The following is a 6,046-nucleotide window of genomic DNA, read 5'->3' as shown; positions in this document are numbered from 1 at the left end:
TGCCACACACAAACTTGACATGTGCCCTCTAACGTTCCGGTAGGCCAGTCGCGCTATATCTTTGACTTGCACACACACACACAATTTCAATGGCTCTCTTCATTGATCTCGCACCCACCCACTTGATCCTCTCTTCGACTCTATCGATAGCTATGACCCCTCCCTCTCTTCTTGTGGATTGCCCGACCCTCTATGTATGATATGGACAAGCCTCCATTTCACACACATTGCATGCAAAATTTTGTTTGAGATGTCATCGACACATATTCCCACAAATAATTCACGAAATCAACCTCCCACCCCACCCCCACCCCCACCCCATAAAAAAAACACTCATGAACACGGTTTGTATCTCTCACACACACCCACATAGGTGGCGGACGTGCACGAAGAGAAGAGGTGCATGCACGGTGCACGTACTCCCGTCTCTTTCCCAACCACACCTGCGCGGGTACACGGTGGAGCTCATTTCTGTATGAAAAAGTCAGCCCACATGGTAATTTGGCACGTGTACTGGTTGTCCACTTGGTGGAGGGAGGATCGTCTACCACGGGTGAACAAACAAATTGCGACTCGATGCGTTATGTTAAATTAAAAAAAGAGGCAAACCATGTGGGACCTACCTTAGAGGCAAGGCTCTATACACTGGAGTACTTTTGATGTGTCCCATCAACTCGCAGAACAAGGAGAAGCTTGCTTAGTACGCCGTATCCCCCGCCCATGCGCGCGGTGGCTCGCAGGACGAGGAGAAAAATTTACTACTCCCTCCGTTTACTCCTCGTCCCTACTACCTTGGTTATAGAGATTATATCATATTGTTTGGAATATATATGTCCTTTAGTAGATTTCAATATGAACTACTAGTACATACTCCAAACACTGATGTATATAGATGTATTTTAGAGTGTAGATTCACTCATTTTGCTCTGTATGTACTACTACCTCTGTCCGGGTTTATTGGTCCCCATTGTATTTCGTGCCAAATTTTGACCATAGATTAAACTAAGAAAATGTTCACGCATGTCACCAAACATTATATTTTTGAAAACTATGTTCAAATACGAATCCAATGAGATATTTTTTCTTGACATGCATTAACATTTTGTTAGTTAAATCTTTAGTGAAAATTTGGCACAAACTATAAAAGGGACCTATAAACTAGGATGGAGGTAGTAGCACTCTCCCTCGCCCCTCGACCCTCGCCCACGTGGTGGACATGCAACAATTCATTCGGTCTCATATAGCCAGAACGATATATACTGCACTACCATTATTGCTCGACTTCCCGAAGAGGCGAAGAGCCAATCGCAAGGTTAATATTTTGGAGATGAGTTTACTTCTACACGCGCGAGCGCTCCACTATATACATAGTCAGGACGGGCCAGCCTACACGGTTGCTTGCTGGGGTTGCTCTCTTCACACTCTCTCGCACAAAATGACTGTGGCCACATATCTAACTACCCGGCGGATCACGTCCGCTTGGGGAAGGGGTGGATGCTTAGTGTAGATGCGGTGGCCATCGCTGACAGTGAAAACCCAATCTCGGCACGTCCCGATCAGGGGTCCCCGCTGTTCTCTCTCACAAAGCCGGTGAGGTTGCCTTCGTCCCTTGCTCACTGCCACGACGTGGGCAGTTGCCGCCTCCCACCGCCCTCCTCAAGGTTGAGCTATGTCCCACAGGCACAACTCCCTTTACAGCCGGGTTGCACCACTGCTCCAGCTGCCCACATCACTCCCTGTGGATATTTCTCTACTTCTTTGCCCTGCACATACCTGATACCTCTACTGGCTTCTTTTTTTTGAGGGAAACCTCTACTGGCTTCTACGTATTGTATTTGTAATGAGTTTATGTCTCATCAACTAGTCCCAGTAATCTTATTCTAATCATGCTTCTTCAATTTCTTTGCCACAGGGATGCTCATCTCAATTTTGGTGAAACTGCACAAAATGATCCGATGGTCGAAAGGTTGCAAACTTCATTTATTAGGAAGCTCAAACGTTGCCAGCAAATTGAAGCCTGGTCAGGGTTCACGGTTCAAGGGCTAGGGACTGCATGGATCGTTTTTTTCTTTAGCTACCTCTGTTCCAAAATAAGTGTCAACTTTAGTAGTAGTACAACTTTGTACTAAAGTTTGCACAAAGTTGAGACACTTATTTTGGAACGAAGGGAGTACATATTTGCTATGATCTGTCAATCATTGAGATGCAATAGCATGCATGTTATCTCCTTTGTATTTGATGAAATGTTGCAACGGGCAACCTTGGACGCAAGATACATGTAACAGGAGCTGGAAGCTTCATAACATTGTACAAATTTATCTCGCTGATAAATTACAGTATGTAGTACTATACTAGTACTTCCTCCGTTTCTAAATATAAGTCTTTGTAGAGATTTCACCATGAACCACATGCGGATGTATATAGATGCATTTTAAGTGTAGATTCATTCATTTTGTTCCGTATGTAGTTCACCTAGTGGAATCTCTACAAAGACTTATCTACTAGTAATAGCTAGCCCCCACTACTAGGAATTCTCTATTCTCTCCTTGAGCCACATCATCAAAATTAATGTAGCTGTTAGATGAAGTAAATCAGTCCATAATAGCCGTCTGATCTAGACGTGGAGAGGCTCCGCACTAAGCCACATGCAAGCATGCAGAAATATCGTGGCACATGCATGTGAGTGGGTTTTAAATCACATCAACATGTCTGCATGCAAGCATGCACCGGTAGCATGCATGTAAGTGAGCTTTTAAGTCCCATTAACATGTCAAAAAGAAAAATATAATCCCATTACGCAGTAGGAGTTGGCTGATATTTTTTCCTTACGTGGGATGATCTAAATGATGATGGGAGTTTATTTAGTTTGGCTACCACATTTGTCATGCGGTTATAGAGTTTTTTTAGTTCTATGAAATCGATAATTTTGCACAAAGAGATATACCACTATTCCACGGCAATGCGCATGGACTTATCTAGTAATATTTAGGAACGGAGGGAGTACTATGTAAAGAGTTAGGTGTCGCACGGTGATAGTGTGAGGTGGGCCATGTAATCACTGAGCCTGCATGTTTTCACTGCTCTTGCACTCCTCCGCTGTAAGAATGGAGAAAATTGTAATCTACTACTAGTAGTAGTACCTCCTTTCGCGGAAAGCGTGGGACATCCAGCAGTCCTACCACCTCAGTAATAAAGACAAATGAGCCGTCAAATCACATAGACCCAGCAATAAGTTGGACGGACGAAGCAACTATCACTCTTGCGCCAGTGAGAGGTCGCTTCCGCTCTGCCCGGGCATGAATGCGGCACCGATTCTTTGGAGCGGCACTGACCGATTCGGGCGGGAAGCGCACACGGGCGATGGAGGGGCTTTGGGTGGGCCAGGCTGGTCAGGAGCGGGCGTGGCAGCTGTCCGCATATCCCTACCGGACACGCCGGAAACGAGAGGATGCACTGACTCTCGCGGCTAAAATTGTACACTACACACCATCTCTCTGTAGGAGTAGGTCGATCTGTCGCACTCTCTAACACACAGATGCTGTTAAACACACACACGCACACGCACGCACCTTGGTCCCGTTGCACCTTCTAATGTGACTTATTACACCTAGAAGGAGGGAGTAGTAAGTATACGAGATACGGTGGCACACTGACTTAAGTCGAATACAAGTGCCCAAAATTTGTGTGCATGTTATAATAAGGATTCACTTAAAATAGTACGTGAGCGAACAGAGGGATCAATTGGACTGTGTTATCGAGCAGTAGCGAGATGTGTGAGGTAAGATACACCGCTGGCGCTTTTAATTTTTCTTATTAATTTGTTTGTTTCATCCTCTGACTGGTGGGACCCAACATACTACGTGGAGAGAGGTAAGGTGACTAAGGCTGCATTATTTCTGCACCACTGTGGATAGTCTTACCACCAAAGCCACATGACACGATTATGATTGAAATCCCAATGACTCCCACACACACACACACACACACACAAAACACGGCATGCTTGTCACATGAATGCAGGAATGTATAAAAGGTTATTTTCCTCTCATTGAACATAACGGGAAGGTTGTGTAGCTGGTTAGCCTGTTCGCTCATCAAACTTGAGGTCTCGGGTTCGATAACTACACTTGAGCATAATTTTTGCCAGGAGGATTCTTTGACTGGTCAAAATGTTTTCTAGGGTTTGCACGCTTCACACTCTCTCTCCAGTATATATATACACGCTGGAGCCTCAGTGCTTGTAGTTGCTCTCTTCACACTCTCTCGCCCTCTCCCGCTGGAGCCTCAGCGCTTATAGTTGCTCTCTTCACACTCTCTTGCCCTCTCCAGATATAAACAAGACATCGTTGGCCTCTCTCTCCCTTCACTGCTGCTCAAAGAGCCGGAAGGATCCGTCCGCCGGGAACTGCACAAGAAGATGTTGGAAACATTAAACTAATCGAGGAGTATATAGTAAGCATGGCCACCCCCAGGAGGCTTAACGCTGTCGCCGTCGGCGAGGGAGGGAATACACTACCGGTGCAGCTGTTCACTTTCCACCCAGCGGCGGCGCGGGAGGGCCTCCAACCCCTTCTTCTCCGTCGCCGTCCCGTCGCCCACCAAACCACGCCCCAAGAACCTTAAGGTATATTTTACTTACTCCACATGCATTGCTCTAGCTGCATGTATACCATGAATCTAGGACATGGTTCAAAGAGGGAAGCAGTGGGGGAAAGTAGTGGGAAAAGTTGTATATAGCATGAATCTAGGATGTGGTTCAAAGAGGAAATGAAGGGGGAAAGTTGTATAGCATGAATCTAGGACGTGGTTCAAAGAGGAAAGGAGTGGGGGAAAGTAGTGGGGAAAGTTGTATCGCATAAATCTAGGACGTGGTTCAAAGAGGAAAGGAAGGGGCGAAAGTACTAGTTCAAAAAGGAAAGGAAGGGACAAGGCTGTAGAGTTTGAGCAGGAGTAGATTTGCTGTGCTCACATAGGGCAAGGTGTCTAAAGATAACAAAACTGGGACCAACACAAATATGCTCCTTGGTTGTTTGCTCTTTGTTACAACAGACTGTGCATGACCACAATACATCGGTAGATGCACATAGTCCTGGTGCGTCCACTATCCCATGTAACTCATTAGCTGTTGTTAAATCTAAGGCCCTGTTTGGTTAAAAACTCCCTAGTCCCTGCCTGCTTGGTTCCAGGGACTAAACATGGACTAGAGGTTATTAAATGACATGCTAAAAGACCATGTTACCCCCAGTAATGAACTAATAGAAGCAAGGTGCGATGCGTGGCAGGGGCAACTGTTGGAAAAAGTCCCAAAAAGACTCCCTCGGGGTCTTCTTTCTTTAGTCCCAAATGCCCAATTTTAGTCCCTAAAAGTCCCTCCTGCTTGGTTTAGATGGGACTGACATGGAGTTTTTTTAGTCCCTACACCAAAATGTCCCTGTAAACAAACACCCTCTAATAATGCCGTTGGAAAATTGATGCAATGCCATAGTTAAAAGCAAATTACATGTTTAACGAATTTTATTGTTAATATAATCTCTGTGTTAATATTAATCAATGCCACCATTTGAGAAATGCTACTGTCTTGCTTTCTTTCCCATTTGGATAAGGTAGATGCTTCTTTTTGTTGGCTTCTGTGTCATCCACCGTTATTGACCACTAATTGTTTCCTTTGCACCTCTGTGTAAACAGGGTTATCTACTTCACCTCGTTGCCATTGTGACTTTTTGTTGCACTGCACAAAACACTTTTGTTTTAAGAGTGTTTTGTGCAGTTCAACCAAAATGTCACACCGACAACGTTGCTTGATTGCTTGATCTTAGTGGAACTACACAAGAGGAGATCTTACTTCCTATCCGTTAAGGCGAATTTGGTTCAGATCTTCTTCTTGTGAGTTGTTTGAATTCCGCATCATGACAGGTCTTCTTATTGAACCAAGTGATGAAGGGGAAGAACTAGCGGAAGAAAAGCAAAAATCAACTCCCGGTGCTGTAATGAAGCACTGGAACTGTGATGAAACAAGTAATGATATAGTTTTGCATCTTAATTTATT

The sequence above is a fragment of the Triticum dicoccoides genome, chromosome 2B (assembly GCF_002162155.2).
Source record: "Triticum dicoccoides isolate Atlit2015 ecotype Zavitan chromosome 2B, WEW_v2.0, whole genome shotgun sequence".
Lineage (NCBI taxonomy): Eukaryota > Viridiplantae > Streptophyta > Magnoliopsida > Poales > Poaceae > Triticum > Triticum dicoccoides.
The sequence above is the reverse complement of the archived record's forward strand: the minus strand, read 5'-3'. Positions refer to the sequence as shown.